Source organism: Populus trichocarpa, chromosome 16 (assembly GCF_000002775.5).
Source record: "Populus trichocarpa isolate Nisqually-1 chromosome 16, P.trichocarpa_v4.1, whole genome shotgun sequence".
NCBI lineage: Eukaryota > Viridiplantae > Streptophyta > Magnoliopsida > Malpighiales > Salicaceae > Populus > Populus trichocarpa.
Window position 1 is genome coordinate 2,433,766 of NC_037300.2, and position 18,778 is coordinate 2,452,543.

General features: G+C 36.0%; 1 protein-coding gene and 1 long non-coding RNA gene across 2 annotated transcripts in view; both read left to right on the plus strand.

Annotated features, from left to right (window-relative positions):
• Window positions 1-18,778, plus strand: part of LOC18108887 (UPF0481 protein At3g47200) — a 43,647-nt gene that overhangs the window by 5,072 nt on the left and 19,797 nt on the right. The gene's annotated exons all lie outside the window — the stretch shown is intronic.
• On the plus strand, window positions 1,278-1,544 carry LOC127904413 (uncharacterized). Its single transcript, XR_008057577.1, has 2 exons — window positions 1,278-1,376; window positions 1,444-1,544. It is a non-coding gene; the product is annotated as an uncharacterized LOC127904413 (long non-coding RNA).

Below are 18,778 nucleotides of genomic sequence, written 5' to 3' on the forward strand. Positions count from 1 at the left end.
TGTGATCCTTTACCATGACTATATCGTTAACACCAATAGTAAACAAGAAGGCTAGTTCCAAATTGGTTGTAGCAGTTAGGAAAGAAGAATCGTATGTAGCTTAATTATGCATGTGGAAATCAAGGTTAGATATGCTTTTGGTTCATTAATTAATTATACTTTCTAATAAAGTTAAAGTTCATATTTAGTACTCGAGAAAAATAATAATTTAAATATTATTTTGTAGAAAATCAGGCACATCTATGGCACTGTAGACTCGGCCATATGAGTCAAAAGGGGATGAAGATACTTCAGTCAAAGGGAAAGCTGCCAGAGTTAAAAAATGTTGATCTAGACATTTGTGAGAGTTGTATTCTTGAAAAACAGAAGAAGCTCAGTTTCTTAAAGGTTGGCAAGACCTTAAGACCAATAAGGCTAGGACTGATACACACAGATTTATGGGGACCTTCTCCAATGGCATCTCTTGGAGGTTCTCGATATTATGTGACTTTCATTGATGATTTCAGCAGGAAGGTATGGGTCTACTTTCTGAAAAATAAATCTGATGTGTTTGAAACATTCAAGAAATGGAAGGCTATGGTTGAGACTGAATCAGGTTTGAAGCTGAAATGCTTAAGATCTGATAATGGAGGAGAATACATTGATGGAGGCTTCAAAGAGTATTGCGCTGTCAATGGTATAAGAATGGAAAAGACCGTTCCAGGCACACCACAACAGAATGGCATTGCTGAACGGATGAACCGGACCATCAACGAACAAGCTAGAAGCATGAGGTTGCATTCAGGGCTACCTCAAACATTCTGGGCTGATGCAGTTCACACTGCAGTTTACTTAATCAACCGTGGTCCATCAGTTCCTTTGGAATTCAGATTGCCTGAGGAAGTATGGAGAGGAAAAGAGGTACAACTCTCTCATCTCAAGGTCTTTGGGTGTGTCTCTTATGTTCACATAGATTCTGATGCTCGCAACAAGTTAGATGCCAAATCCAAGAAATGTTTCTTCATTGGCTATAGAGATGAAGAATTTGGGTTTCGGTTCTGGGATGATCAGAACAGAAAGATTATCAGAAGCAGAAACGTGATCTTCAATGAGAAAGTTTTCTACAAAGACAGATCAAGTGTAGAGACAGATATGGCTGATTCAGATACAAGTCCACAAGAATCTGAATTCATAAGATTAGAAGGGCTTCCTGATGTTACCGAGTGTCGCACGTCATTAAATCCGCGTGGCATCGGCTGACGATTTTTCTTTATGCGTTTTGCTTTGATTGGTTCGTTGGAGTCGCCACCTAGTAATTTATTGAGGGCTACTAGGAAACCTGATGTACTGGTCTTGTCAGAGATTCACGGGAAAGGGACTGGTTGTGGTTAGGGAAGGTATTAGCACCCCTAACGCACCCTACCTGAGGTAAGCTGCTTCGTGGACTGGTTGTGGTTAGGGAAGGTATTAGCACCCCTAACGCACCCTACCTGAGGTAAGCTGCTTCGTGGACTTGATGTGTTTTTAAAAATAAAATTTTAGCCCAATTCTAAGGCTTTGATAAATCAGTTATTAGTTCCCAAAATATATGTAGATACATGTTCTACATTTTCATGGAAAATACAACATGATTTTATCTGTCCTTTAGATATTTGTGCATATAAATTAAAATATTAAATTCATTTTTTTTTATTCAATAACATACATAAGAAAAAATACACAAACACACACACATCTCTTTTTCTATTATTATTTTCTCTTTCTTTTCTTTTCTTTTCTTTTCTTTTTGTACATCACATTACAAAATTATAAAAAATTTAAACACTAAACAAAAATTACATTACATAATTTAAAAATTACCAAATAGTCCCTAAACTCCAGAAATTGCAGAGGGACACTTCTGGAACTGCCTGAACAGTTCTGGAACAATGGCGGCGCGTGGCTTCACACGCCGCCGCTGACAGTGCCGGAAATGGGCGGATCTGCCCTGCTTTCTCCTTTTCTCTTCTCTGTCGATGGTGACCTGCACAATCAACCAAAAACACAACACATGCAGTTGATTTTAGTTGTTTTTCTTTGTTGTTTTTTAGATCTGCTCTCGGGTTCTTCTCCCGGATCTGTCCCGTTCGGGTCTGCTGCTATGGATTTCATCTCCTTCTCCTCTGCTTCGGGAGGCGCTGCTGGCTGATGGTGGATCTGTGGCCGGGCATGGAGATCGGAGGAGAAGCTGTCGTGGCCGGCTGTTGTGGGGAGGAGCTGCTGTTGTTGTTCGTGGGTCTCTCTTTGATTTACATCTGCTCCTTCTGCCGATGGCAGGACTGGTGGAGGCGGATCGCGGTGGACGCGGGCGGATCCGCCGGTGCCTGAGGGCTTCGGTGTGGAGCAGAAGGGAGGCATTTCCTTGTGGAGCTGGATCCGTGGGCCACTGGCGGTGCGATTCTGCCGGCGTTCGGCGAGCTGGCCGCTGGTTCAGGAGGAAAGAGCTGAGGGAGGCCGCGGCTGAGGAAGAGAGTGGGGGTTGTCTTGTGGGTCTTGCTGCTGTCGTCTGCTGGCTGCTGGAGCTGAGTCGGCCGAGAGAGGGAAGAACGGTGGTTGGCCGAGAGAGCAAGAAGAAGAAGGAAGGTGCTGGGAGCAGGAAGGAAAAGGAGAGCTGCGGTGGCTTGGGAGGTGAAGAAGATGGTGGAACCGGCTGAAGAGGAAAACCAAAAACGTGGGGGGTCGGCCAGACGGCGGCTTGGAGAAGAGATAGATTTAGGGTTTTGTTTTTGTGTTGTCTCTCCCCTTAAATATCAAAATTGCCCCCCCTTTATTTGTGTTGAAGGCTGCTATATATAGGCAAAATAATGTTTGGGCCTCAAAATTGGTCTCTCAACTTTCTATTTTTTGTAAATTTTGATTTTTCTTATTTTTTTGTATTTTTTGAAAACGAGCAATATCAACATCGACTTAAATGAGGAAAATCAATGATTTTAAAAATGACGCGTGAAAAGTCGAACGCGTTCAAAAACCTTTGAAAACTTAAATTCTTTTTAGACGACGTTGAAAATGCTAAAAACGATGCAAATATATTAAAAACATATTTTTTTGGATTTTCGTTGTTTTTCGTTATTTTTGGATTTTTCGAAAATTTTATCAAAAAGGTGGGTCAAAAATTGGGTAACAACATCGAGCAGAACAAAAATCAAAAGCCTTTGCAAGAAGATTCAAGCACATCTGTACCCACTACTACACAGGAAGATGCAGAGCCAAGTGAACCCAATGTTTATGTTCGCAGGTCTTCAAGGACTATAAAGCCCCCACAACGGTTCACGCTTCTACTGAATTATATTTTGCTAACAGATGGTGGTGAGCCGCTAACTTATGAAGAATCCTTACAAGATGGAAACTCAAGCAAGTGGGAGTTAGCTATGAAGGATATGATGGATTCGCTGTTGAAGAACAAGACTTGAGAGCTAACCACACTACCTGAAGGAAAGATGGCTTTGCAAAACAAGTGGGTTTATAGAGTAAAGACTGAGCATGACGGAAGCAAGCGGTTCAAGGCAAGACTTGTTGTAAAAGGGTTTCAACAAAAGAAAGGGATTGACTACTCTGAGATATTTTCTCCAGTTGTGAAGCTCACAACAATCAGAGTTGTTCTGGGGATAGTAGCTGCAGAAAATTTACATCTTGAACAATTAGATGTAAAAACAGCATTTCTTCATGGAGACTTGGAGGAAGACATTTACATGCAACAACAGCCAGAGGGGTTTGCAATACAAGGAAGGGAGAACCAAGTCTGCAAGCTGAAGAAAAGTCTATATGGTTTGAAGCAAGCTCCAAGATAGTGGTACAAGAAGTTTGACAATTTCATGTGCAGCTCGGGGTACACAAGATGTCAGGCTGATCATTGTTGCTATGTCAAACATTTTGATAACTCCTATATCATTCTAATACTATATGTGGATGATATGTTGATTGCAGGATTTGAAATGAAGGATCTGGGAGCTGCTAAACAAATAATTGGCATGAGAATCATCAGAGATAAAGACAAAGGCATACTAAAGCTTTCACAAACAGAGTATGTCAAGAAGGTTCTCAGTAGGTTTAGTATGGATAATGCTAAACCAGTAAGTACACCTCTGGGAAATCATTTCAAGCTCAGCAAGGACCAGTCACCAAAAACTGAGCCAGAATATGAATACATGGATAAGATTCCATACGCCTCAGCTATCGGCTCTTTGATGTATGTTATGGTCTATACCAGACCAGACATTGCCCATGCAGTGGGAGTTGTCAACCGATATATGAGCAATCCAGGAAAACAGCATTGGGAGGCGGTAAAATGGATCATGAGATATTTAAAAGGTTCCTTGGAGACTTGTCTTACTTTCACAGCTGGGGGTTTGAAACTTGAAGGTTTTGTAGACGCTGATCTAGTAGGAGATGTCGATAACAGAAAGAGCACTACAGGATATGTATATACTCTAGGAGGTACTGCTATTTCCTGGAGTTCTACCTTACAAAAGATCGTTGCTCTTTCAACAACAGAAGCAGAATATGTTGCAGTTTCAGAATCTGCAAAGGAGATAGTTTGGCTACAAAGTTTCCTAAAAGAATTGGGCAAGATGAATGGAACGGGTACTCTGTATAGCGACAGTCAGAGTGCAATCTTCCTTGCCAAGAATCCAGCATTTCACTCCAGGACTAAGCATATTCAAATCAAATATCACTTCATCCGGCAATTGCTAGACGACGAGCAACTCAAGCTAGAAAAGGTCTGTGGAAGCAAGAATCCAGCTGACATATTAACTAAAGGAGTTACTCTTGATAAACTGAAGCTATGTAAAGCTTCTGTTGGTCTCAAAGATTAAAAGATAGATATAGCGCCATTTGTGTCCAAGTGTGAGATTGTTGTGTATGGACACAAATGGCTGTTGGCAGCCATGTCAAACATGGCTGCATGGTTAGAGTCAATGGTTGGTAGGTGGCAACCATTTTTGCCGTAATTGTTGGCCTTGACTTCTTCCCAAGCTCTGCCTATAATTAGACAGATGAAGAGCTGAGATTAGTGCAAGAGAAAGTGTGCGAAAACACAGAGAGAAAGAAGAGAAGAGAGAGCTTGAGAGTGTTGAGTTGAGTTGAGTTTTTCTCCTTCTCTTGTTTGTATTGTTTCAAAGCTTGATTAATACAAACCAGTAGCTCCGTGGAGTAGGCAAGTTGCCGAACCACGTAAATTTGTGTGTGTTTGATTTCTGGAATTACCCAACAGTCGGCAGAGAAGAGGAGACACGTTTCCCAAAGGTAAAACCAACGGCAGCTTTGTAATTATGTTTTTGACTTTTGCATGTTAGAGGTCGACAATATATGCGTTTATCTTTCAAAACGACCATTGATCAGCTTCAGACGACAAAATTTGCTCCACCTCTAAGTAAAGCTAAAATACTTGTTCCAAAATTGCAGCTACTTCAAAATCAAGCTATATATAGCTTTTCTAGAGTGTTTGTTGTAATATTATATAATCGTATCCTATTGTTCATGTGCGCTAATTAATGAAGTAGAAAAGTACTGTCAGCAATGTCCGAAACTGTTAACAATGATGCCCGTTCTGCTTCCTCTGAACCTCATTGGCTGATAGAGATTATGAATGCTGCGGAGGAAGATACCTCTCATGATGACAACCAACGGAAAGGGCCAGATTTCCCAAAGGTTCCACCAACGCTTCGTGATATTCAACAAAACAGCGATTGTTACGATCCATCGGTGGTCTCCATTGGTCCCTATCACCATGGGAAGAAAAAACTAGAGGAAATGGAGAAGCTCAAGGAGACATACGCTCGCCAGTTCGTCAAAGATAAAGATAAACCCAATGAACAAATATACGGAAAGGTGGAAGCAGTGCTAAGCATCGCAAGAAATTCCTATCCAGAAGACGTAACATACAATTTAAACGATGAGAAATTCAACAAGATGATGTTTATTGATGGCTGTTTCATTCTCCAATTCATGCACTATCTGATTGGTGAAAATGAAGTATTGAAGATGTCAGATCAACAAATTTTTCACGTGAAACGGGACTTGTTATTATTGGAGAACCAACTTCCTTTTGCAGTCTTGCATTCATTGAGGAGACAGAGGTATGGGGATAATCTAAGTAATTCAAATGAAATCATCAATAATTTTATCTCTCTTCATAACCGCTCGTCCAGTAAACCAATTCCAACATGGGTCCGGATAGCCTTAACTTCATTAGAGCTGGTTATGATCCCAATCATATTTCCTTTATCTGTTATAATCGCTTGTTGTTGTGTTTGTTTATTTTATAAATGCTTGAGCTATCAATGGGCAACACACTTGCTAAGAGGACAGAGTGTGTCTTTGGATTGGTCACCACCACCACCTAGAGGGAAGTCAGGGACAAGAGATGATGAGCCTCAGCCTGCCCATCCACCACCAACTAGAAAGGAGAAGTCAGGGACAAGAGATGATGAGCGTCTGCCTGCCCATCTCCTTGAACTTCTATATTACAAATCCATGTATCACTATTCCAAAAGCAACCATAAAAAGGCCGCGAAAGGAAGCCGGGGTCATTGCTTGTATTATTCTGCCAAGAATCTTAAAAAGGCGGGAATCCTTTTTCGGGCGAGATGGACTGGTGCTATCACCGATGTCAAATTCAAGTCATCAATTTTCTGGGGAACACTGAAAGTTCCTCCAATTATCATAGAGGAGTCAACCAAGTCCCTGCTCTTAAACTTGGTGGCCTATGAAACATCTGCTGCTCTTGATCAACTTTGGGTCAGTTCATACATATGCTTCATGGATTCTTTGATTGACGATGCTAAAGATGTGGAGGAGCTGCGGTCTAATGGCATAATTATCAATTATTTCGGAGCCGACCAGAAAGTCGCAAATCTCTTCAATGATATGGGAATATCAATGACACATGATACTGCTGCTTATAATGATATCAAAATGGAAATCAATGAGCAGTGTGAGAGCACAGTGAAAAGATGGGTGTATGAGTGGAAGAGAACTTATTTTAGTAATCCCTGGACCATTATTACAGTTCTTGCTGCATCTTTCGGATTGGCACTTACTGCCACTCAGACCTATTACACAAGATACCCACCTAAGTAAATGATTACTGCAAATGCTTCAACTCTTCAATATTGCCGTGTACAATTTGATCTATTGGTGTTTGAGTCTATTTCCTCCGATAGATATTTGTTCGTGTTGAATTTCCTTGAGAGAAATTAAATAAACTAGAGAGAGAGAAACTTTTCTTGAATTTTCAATTTCAAATAAAATAGTTTTAACTTTGTAATATCTTCTTCCGGTTTTTCTTATTTTATTCAGGCATATTACAACTTCTAGTTACATTTTCTTTTATCTTTTTTTTTTTTTCTATTATCAATGATCAAGTAATCCCTTTATCAGAAGCGTCTTTTCCTATTAATTGTTTTTTTCTTATATCTTTTAAGTTTTAAACATGGATCATCAATATAACTATTATTTTATTATATTCATTTAATAATTCTCTAACACCACTATTAACATAACAACAATAAATATGGTATAACTACGTACTATCACTATCTTCATTATTATTGCTATAAAAATCATTATCATAAATACTATCATTATAGCTATAATTAATGTTACCATCATAACTATTATTATTATCAATACCAACATAAATATCATATTTTTTTTTATCTTGCTTCCAACATTAAAAAATTATTAAATAAAAATTATTTATTTATAGAAAAATATTCTCTTTGATAAATTCAAATAAAGAAAGTAACTCATTTTTGAAAAAAAATAATTAGAAACACAAAATTGCAAAATAAATTTAACGTAAATGTCTTGATGAAACATCTTCAATATGCCCTAATATTTGTCAATCATATTAAAGGTCATATGATTTAAATGATTTAGAAAAATAAAAAATAATATGAATTTTTAAATGATTTAGGGCTCGACTTCTATTCTTTTTCTCACACTAAAGACTGGAGAAACAAAAGTTTGTTCCTTATATGTTCTTTAATTTTCTTGCACTTTGAGCATGGAACAATCCAAATCTTTATCTCTACTAAAGGCATTTCACATGTTATTAGTATAATTGCTGTCTGCATATTTTGAAACATATGTACATTCTTAACACTTATCTACACTTTAATTTTAATTTTGATAATTATTGGATCAAAAGTTGTAATTGTTTTTAACATACAAATCTCTTTTTAATCTTGAACATGTTCATCTAGTACATAAATATATTAGCTAAACTTTTCATATCTGCAAGGCCAGTTCTTTCTCTTGAGGGACATCTTCACAACCAAGGATCAGACCAATTTCTCCATCAATAAAACAATTTCTCCATTATATTTAACTCCGTGTGATTTTATTTTTTTAATTTTTCATAGAGATGTTCAACAGGTTCTGAACTACATAATGGTGTGATCCTTTACCATAACTATATCGTTAACAGCAATAGTAAACAAGAAGGCTAGTTCCGAATTGGTTGTAGCAGTTAGGAAAGAAGAATCGTTTGTAGCTTAGTAATGCGTGTGGAAATCAAGGTTAGATGCTTATGGTTCTTTAATTATACTTTCTAATTAAAGATCATATTTAGTACTTGAGAAAAATAATAATTTAAATAACAGACACTCCTAAAACTTAAAGATCCATCATACATTTGCTATTAGCATATATACTTGAATTCTGCATGAAATTGATCGGACCTAAACTATGAAATAATGTTAAAAATAACATAAAATAATTTTTTTTAAATAATTCTTTAATATGATATTAATCGATAATCTCAATAGCCAAATAGTTATAAGTTTGAATTCTATCTTTTTATAATTAAATTAGAAAAATTAAATATAAAATAATAATGAATCTATATAAGTTTTCAAGTAAAAAAAATTATTTGAAGAGATATATTATAGAATAATATAAAATCATTTCTAAGACTTAGTAATATAAAATTATTCTAAAACTTCACCTAATATATATAGAAATATATATAGAAAGGGTGGAGGATAAGAAGTTAGCAATTGTATAGACAAAGAGTGAGGAAAAAGTGACAAGAGCTTATCCTGATTTTAGTTTTCCATGCTAGAACGAGAAATGCATGTGAGAGATAAAAATAGGCAAGCATGCTTTGTTATATAAAGAGTGCAATAAAGAGAAAGCCCACTTTTATTTCTGTGCTAAATAAGATTGGTCAGAATTTAGTTAAATTTTTGTCTTTTTTTAATCAAAATTTGTCGGAGAAAAGTAAAAAGCGCCTTGATTGAAAATATAAGAAAATAAGGAGTCGGTTACCACCATGAGCAGAGTCCATTGACTATTGTGCTCTCAAATTTTTGGGATGAAAAAAATGACCCCGTGACACACACTGTAGTTGATGAATTGACATTCTTTGACATCTCAATTGACATTAAGAGGGTTTTTTTTTTTAAAAAAAAAACAAATAAATATTCAATCATGTATCCATTCCTTAATCATATTAAAATTCATAACAATTGCCTCCATCACGACTAATCTAAAAATAATGTGTAGAAATAAAACAGAAAAAAAAATTGTTTGATCTGCTCAAAATTAACTTCGAAAACACAAATAAGAGAGAAAAACTAAAATATAACTCCTGTAATTCTGCCGGTCCACTTCAACCAATTTAAGATGCATACATACTTTAAAATTGTTTAGTGCTCAAAACTACATGCATATATAAAACAATTCGAAAAATTATATTTTACCAATAATTCGATAACCTTATGTAAAATCCATCGGGCCAGATTTTAAATCCTTCAGCCAAAACAGATAGGTGAAAGAGAAAAAGTTTTTGCAATTTCTTCCTTTATTAATTCCATCTCATAGAGCAGCAGTATTTATATAAATAGTACGTAAAACATACACTTTAATACAAACTAGCTACCCGCTCTACCCATATATTAAAGAAAAGGTATGGTAACAAAATACACCACTATGAGTTACCCAAGGTTCTTGCTTAGAGTCGCATACTATAAAACTTTGTTTATTTGCGATTGTGCTGTTTGCTGAATGCTTATGCTAAAGTATGAAGTAGAAATAACTCTTGATTTCTTAATGGTTGTTATGCAGCTTGGACCTTTTTGAGTACTGGCATTCATTCAGAACAGAAACAATCTCTACAAATAATTTTATATTATTCTTTAATAATCTGTAATACGTATAGCAAAGTCAATGTTTTAAGCTCTTGTCCTTAAATTCTACCCCAGTCTCTCGACAAAGAATTTATTTCCAAGCTTTTTTCTTTAAAAAAGAAATTCTGTCAAATTAAGCTTATTAAGCACAAAAAAACAAACAAATGAAAACACAGGTTGCGCAGCCTGGTAGGGCTCGACTTCTATTCTTTTATCATCACTAATTAAAGACTGGAGAAACAAAAGTTTGTTCTATATATGCTCTTTAATTTTCTTGCACTTTGAGCATGGAACAATCCAATCTTTATCTCCAGTCTTTAGTGACAATTTCATCACTAAAGACTGGAGAAACAAAAGTTTGTTCTATATATGCTCTTTAATTTTCTTCACTTTGAGCATGGAACAATCCAATCTTTATCTCCCCTACACGCATTTCTCATGTTATTAGTATTACTACCTGCAAATCTTGAAACATATATTCTTTAACACTTATCTGCGTTTTGGACTGCGTACAATTACTTGGGATTTTTTTAATGATTTGTGCACTGGAAAATGGTAACCAGCCATCATAAATGAGACAACAAAGTAAGAAATTAAGCAGATATATTTTGCTTCTTTGCAAGCAGTATGTAGTATTTTGACAAAGTAATCACTATCTAATGACAATTTCTTCTGGTTTATTCACAGTGCTATCATGCAACCTACCACTTTAATTTGATGTCGAGAAACTTATAAACCGTTAAGTTTGATGTTACACTGCGAATTTTATTGCTGTAGCTGTCTACAGTTGAGGAACACGTTTTAGACAAGAGCACAACAGTTAAAGCATCAAAGCTCAACTTCCAAGTAAGGTAAGATTCTAGTTCCTAACTTGGTATTTAATAGTCCATAGTGACCTGTTCGTGATATGCATTGGAAGTGCAGAATAATTCTTTTGTTCACAATATCCTTTGTTCAGTAAATATCTGTACTTCTAATGGAAGAAACACACATTTTAGTCCCAGAAAATAATAATTGGTTGGGATCCATATTGAGCGTTGAGCGGACAGAGACCATGAGCCAGCAGCAAGGGCCTAGAATTCCAAGGGTTCCACAGATATTTAGTGGGATTGAATCGAACAAGAAATGTTACGAACCCATGGTGGTCTCCATAGGTCCTTACTACCACGGGAAGCATGATGGGCTCAAAGAGATGGAGAAGATGCTATGTTGAGGATGAATCATTTAAACTCGTTGGCATGACCGAATTCACCATGATGATGTTTCTTGATGGTTGCTTTGTTATCCAATTCATGTACTGTCTACTTTGTGACCATGAAAATCTGAAGATGTCTAGTCACGTTTCAGCTATGGTTACACGAGACATGCTCTTACTAGAGAACCAACTCCCTTTTCTAGTCCTCAGGTCATTGATGAAGTTGAGATTCGAAGATGAAGGAGGGATGAAATTGATCAAAGGTTTCATCAAGCACATTCGAGCAATGCCCCGTCAACGAGACTCGTGCAGGAAGAGAATATCAAAGTTCTTCCGCAAAATTATTATGCGAGGAGCATTGAACTTAACTACTCCAAAAGGCCTAGCAATGGAAGAGTACTATGTTGCCAGCCATCTCCTTGAACTCTTTCATATGCATTTTGTTGACAAGGACGCCCCAGTTGATAGTTCAAAGACAACCTTGTATCGTTATCATCCTGCGACGGAGCTTAGAAGGGTGGGAATCCATTTCAATCCTAGCAAAACCAGTCAGCTCACTGATGTCCAGTTCAAACCAACATGGCTAGCTGGGAGACTCCAAATTCCTCCACTAACCATAGACGACTCGACCAAGTCCATACTTTTAAACTTGGTGGCCTACGAAGCATGCCTCGGTGACAATAAAAAACTTTGGGTCACTTCTTACATATGCTTCATGGATTCACTAATTGATCAGCCTGAAGATGTGAGGGTGTTGCGCTCACAGGGTGTACTCATCGTTACCCTCGGAAGTGAAGAAGAAGTCGCGAAACTCTTCAATGAGGTAGCCAATTATTTAGTGCCCAATCCTCGTGTTTTCAACAAAGTTAAAAAGGACATCGAATCACATTGTAGGGACACCTTCAAGCGATGGATCCTTCATTACAAGGGTCCGATTTATACTGTGATTTTTAAGTATTCTTTTATTTTTGGCCTCATAGTAAGTGCCCTGAAGTACGTGAAAGTGTTTCCAGCGGAACCCTTATATGGTGTCTGCAGACAGGGGCGGAGCTAGGATTATTTATTTGGGGGGTCAAAATTAATATAATAAGATATAATATTTGTTTTAATTTATTATACATGAGTTGTGAAACAAAATCTATATAATTTAGTTTTATTCAAATAACTTACTACAAACATATAATGACCTTTGTATAAGGTAAAAAGTTTGGAGCAATACTAAATTGAGTTAAAGCAATGAAGTTAATTTCATCTTCATAATATATCCATCACTTTAATGTTGTTGGTCTTTATATCTATCAAATATAAACATACAAAGTATATAAGAAACATTAGCTAAAACGAAACATTATTTATGTTTGATAAACTTTGAAATAAAGCAAAAAATAATAAAGAATGATTCTTACATATTTATTTTAATTATGCTCGTCGTTCTTTCATAGAATAGAAATCATCATTATCATATTAATTGTGAATCTTTCAGCAATTTCTTTTTCTATATAGACAATTAAATAATTTGCAAGAAAATCATCCTTCATCCGATTGTGAAGTCTTATTTTAACAATCTTCATCGCTGAAAAAACTCGTTCAGTAGGCTGTACTGAGTTATCAATATATTTTTTTTTCAAAAAAAGAATCAATTCTTCTTATTTTGTTCATGGTTCAATCTAAAATCAAAACATATATCATAAGAAAAAATTGATAATTTTGGTGGCTTTGCTAAAAACAAAACATAAAAAAAATCCAAGCATAATCAAAACAAACCAATAAAATATATCTAATTGATTAGAAAAAAATCACTATAACAAGAATCCAAAAAAAAATTTGGTAGAACTAGTAGACCTGAGAAAAAAAAGAAGCAAAAATGGTAGAATTATATAAAAAAAACCTCATCAAATTATTAACAAACATCTCAAAAAAAAACAAAAATATATTTTAAATTTAAGTTACCTTGTTTTGTTTGATGAAAGATAAATTAATTAGTAGCTCTGCTTCAATCTTTTTGTAGAAAAATTTTGCTCGCGATTTATGTTTTTATTTATGTTTTTGATCGGCGGCAGAATTTATATTAGGATAAATTGATGGCTCTGTTTTTTATTTCACAAAGTAATGCATTTATATTTTTTTCTTTTCCATGTAGGTCAAGAGTAAATTCAAAGAAAATCAAAAATAAAATCACACCACCTTTTTAAAATAAAAAAAATATAACACTTCATTATTATTTAATTACCTAATTACCCTATATATATATATATATATATATATATATATATATATTTTGCAGGGGGGGCCGGGCCCTGCTTGCCCCCCTTGCTTCCGCCCCTGTCTGCAGATTGCCAGGCAATAACAGTACCCTATACCCTTAACTGCAGCGTGCTTGATATGTAGTACTTCTATACCTTTCATATTCCTGCACTATAATTGTCTTGGGAAAGTGAGGCTAGGAATAAAAGATGTGAGAGAGGCCTGGAAGAAATCTTCATAGTTTTCTACCTGGCTATCTGTAGCTGCTGCTATTTCTGCTTCTGTTTTTTTTTTTTTTTTAACGTCTGCCATGTAATTTCTATTTTGTTTTCTAAATAAATACAAATCTGAATTCACAAAACAATGTCAAAGAAATTGGAGAATTCACAATCTCTCTTCTAATTTACCCTTAATTTAGTTTCGATTCAAAAATTGAGCTTTTAGTTTCTTTTCAATTTTTTCTTAATCAGTATTCCTCCTTGATGTCTATCATTCCTGATACGGGTAGAATTCATCTCGGATTATTCACTAAACCCACCAAGTACTACCAGCAATCGTCAAACATTTAAAATTTTGAACAAACTTCAAAAATGCCCTCCAACTATATAGACAAACACAATTTTACCATCAAACAATTTTGATATCAATTTTACCTTCAAACTTTCACATATTTTCAATTAAGGACCTCCATTCATTTTAAGACATTTCATCTACATTTCTATCCACATTATTTTTTATATACGTAAAACGACATCATTTTGTAGAAAATTTAACGGTTTTTGTTAAGTAATTCTAACATAAGTCATAATTGAGAACTCAAAATAAGGGTAAAATTTATACGAAAAATAGTGGATATAAAATTGATAATTTGAGGGTAGCTGTGATGTTTGCCCTAAAATTTCCCAATTTAATTGTCTTGCCTTTGTTGATTCTGAAAAAGGATAAAAAGAAATTTCTAAATATCAACAAAAGAATTTTCCATCCCAAGCTTATTCATTAATTTAAAAGGAAAACAAAGGAAGGAAAGAAAATTCTGGCTGGCACACCATTTTCTTTCTAAGGCTGTAGATCAGAACATTAAATATTAATGTATGCTATTTAAACTTTGCTTGCACTTTGGGTATAGAACTTACCTTCCGTTAACTTTCCCATGCATTTCACATGTTCATTCCTGTCCAACACGGTGTTGAACTATGACAATTTCTTAATCCAATGTTCAGTCATGCAAGAACGTTGATATCAAGACATAACCTTAAACTTTAAATATTTTACAGCACAATTTTATTATTGCCTTGTCTGAAGGTCTAAAGATCACATATTTTATCCACAAGGGAAATTAAAATAATTCAATTAAAGCACCAAAGCTCACTGTTCAAGTAAGCTAAGATCCTTGTTTCTTGCTACAAGCTACTTGAATGGTACTTGTATAAATAGATCCGTATTGATTTGTCGATATGCAACAGGAATACAGACCAAATCATACAATTAGCGTACTAGTCTGTACTCTAATAACTAGAAATTTCAACTGATGAGATTGCTGGTTCAATTTTCCCACGTAGCAATGAGGAGATCTTCAAATCCATAAGGAAGGATGAGGGGAAAGAGACTAGAAACAGCCAATTCCAGGACCGGAGATTCCAAAGGTTCCGCGGATGATTAGTGTGATTGAGGCGAACAAGGATAGCTACGATCCCTTGATGCTCTCCATTCGTCATGTTTGTCATGGAAAGGCAGAGATGAAAGAAATGAAAAATATCAAGCTCATGATGGCCCGCCAGTTTGTTCAACAGAGTGGAGAATTGGTTAAGATTTGTATGACAAAGTGGCAGAGGTGTCCAATGAAGCAACACAATACTATGCTGAAGGTTCAACAGAAGATTTTGATGACAAGCAATTCAATGAACTGTGGGTATCTTCTTACATTTGCTTCATAGATTCACTCATTGATCACCATGACGATGTGAGGGAGATGCGGTCACAACGCATATATACTCCTCAATACTCTCGGAAGCGATCAACAAGTTGCAGAACTGTTCAACGAGATAGCCAATTATTCAGTGCCTAATTAATCTCTATACTGATATTCAGGTTGGAAGAGGAGTTGAATCGCATTGCAGAAACAAGTTGAAACGATGGATCCTTCGCTATAATTAAGGGTCCTGTTTATGGTGTAATTTTCAAGTACTCGTTTCTTTTTGGCATTATAATTAGTGCCATTATGGCCGATGTAGCAGTATTACCAACGCAACCCATACATGGTGTCTGCAGATTGCCAGATACAAATGTCACCCAATACCCCTAAATATTTTTGTGATTGTCTCTCAATAATTGCATTGGCTATAATTACTGTTGCTTCAGGTCATTTGTAAGATTTGAACTATTTAAAAGAATAAACTTTGGCTAAATTACAATATCATGAACTTTGAGTCAAATTCAACTTAGCTCTTTAACTTTTTATTTTTTTATTTGAGTATCTCGAACTTTTTTTTAATATATAAAAAACAGATTTTTTTTTTAATTTCTAGAAACACAACACTTGTAGTGAAAATACATGATTTAACAAAAAAATTTGTTAACAGAGGAACGAAAACCTGGACAGATGGGCCTATTTTTTACTAAAAACTAGTTCATGGTACTCAAATAAATAAAAAAAGTTCAGAAATAAAATTTTGTTTGATCCATAGTTCAGTATAATTTTGAACAATTTTATATCAATACCAATTAAGATGCAATAAATCAAATATCCCGCATCAATTTAAATCCCAATAGGCGGGTCCTTGGCCAATTAAGTAATTAATGTAATTTTGATCTAATTAAGCTACCTTTTTTTTCATCAACTATGTGTTGCATATGGTAAAAAATGATTTAGATAGTATAAGACAGAAATTAAACACAAAATCCAAAACAAATAAACCGGTAGATCATGTTGCAAATATTTTTTTAAAAAATCTAAACAAATATTAAAGGACTATGCCTTATTTATGAATTTTCCTTTTTAAAAAAAGACAAGTGATCAGTTACATTCAATTTCTTGAAAACTTGGAAATAAACTGTAATGACTTCATTATTAAAACTGAAACATATGACAGTCATAGTTGCCCAGTAGAAAAAGGAAAGAGCACATATCGCTGATCTATGCCACATTTTATCCATGGATAAAGTACACGTGGAACATGCTTGCCGGTAATATTTATCTCTCCCTTGCAGCATTTCACATTTTAGCTTGGATAAAGTACACGTGGAACTCAAAATAAGCAGTGGACGAATAGATGTGATGGTCCAAAGGGATCTCCAATTACTTCATATATTCCCTGTAAAGCAAAAGTTAGAGCAACAACAGCACCAGTAAATTATTCCAATTATTCCTTTAGCTTTAGCCAACAATATTAAGCTCTACTTCCAAGCAAGCTAAAATATTCCAAACCAAAAGGTACTTCAATATTTTGAAGTGCTATATATAATGGACTCGTATCCTTTTATTGATGAAACAAAATAGTTAAAATCTCCTCCTTTAATAGTCTGCATGCACAAATAATGAGTGCAAATCTGCAGGAAATCGTGATCTCACGCCATGACATAGCGATGTCTTCCACCGGGCAAAGCCACTGTGGGTGGCACAACAGCACGATGGCTGACACAAGTGAAGAGATCCACTCTGGATCGCTTGACAGCATGATGGCTGCCACAAGTGAAGAGATCAATGTTTCCAACCGACAAACGGTGCCAAAGTTTCCAAAGGTTCCGTCGACAATTCGTCAAATTAAACAGAACGAGGAATGCTATGATCCATCTCTTGTCTCCATCGGTCCCTATCACAATGGGAAAGATGAACTCAAGGAAATGCAGAAGCTCAAGGTTTCATTCGCCCGCCAGTTTGTCAAGGATTGTGTAAATGACGTCAATCAAGAACGGTACAAAGAAAAGTACCAAGAAATGTACCGTAGGGTTGAGCAAGTGGCCAGCAGAGTAAGAAAATACTATATAGAGAATGAATCAAGCCAGCTCAAGAACGAGGAATTTGCCCAGATGATGTTTTTTGATGGTTGCTTCATTCTTCAATTCCTCTTCTGCCTCTTAAAGCAACCTGAGAAACTAAAAATGTCTAGTCACGATGTCGTTTTGGTTGCAAGGGATTTGTTCTTACTAGAGAACCAACTCCCTTTTGAGGTTCTTAATGAATTAACGAGGTTGAGGTTCGGAGGAGAGAACATGGAATTGTTTGAAGCTTTCTTCAAGCATATTCGTTCAATGCCCACTCAAAGAGAGTCATGCAGGGAAAAGACAAAAAAACTTTTACTAACCATTTCAAATTTTTTTCGCAGAATATTGCCAAGTACAAATCCGAAAGGCCAGGAAAGTGAGATGACTGCCCCTCGTAAGCCTGCAGCCCATCTTCTCGAACTTTTTCATCTCACATTTGTTGGAAGCAAAGATGTCCCCGATGCCAGTACACGAAAAAGCTGGTACAGGGATGATTCTCGAAAGACCTGGTCTGGCCGGTACTTTCCTGCCAAAGAACTTAGGAATGTTGGGATCCATTTCAAACCAAGCAAGACTAGTCTTTTCACCGATGTCGAGTTCAGGAGAACAGTACTCGCCGGAAGACTCTACATTCCTCCGCTAAGCATAGATGACTCAACCAAGCCCCTGCTCTTAAACCTGGTAGCCTATGAAGCATTTCTCGGTGCACCCCATGATTGGGTCACTTCTTACGTATGCTTCATGGATTCATTAATTGATAACCCCGAAGATGTGAATGAGCTGCGAACAAAAGGCATACTCTTCAGTACTCTTGGAAACGACAAACAGGTAGCAGAACTGTTCAATCAGATATCAGATTATTTAGTGCCCAATCCCTATGCTTACGTCGAGGTTAAAAGTGCCATCGAATCGCATTATAGAAACGGGTTCAAGCGATGGATCCTTCATTATAAGGGTCCTATTTATTCCTCCGTTTTAAAGTATTCATTTATATATGGCCTCATAGTAAGTGCCATAAAGGCCTACGTAGTAATAGTTCCCACAAACCCAGATCTCGGTATCTGCAAAATGCCTGCCACAAATTTTACCCTTAACCCTTAAATACCATATTCGTGAATGAGTGTTTTCTTTCTTTTTTTCATCAACAGAGAGGATTATTTGGCCAGTTGCTATGTGTTGCGCCTCTCATGTATTATCCTATCATGAG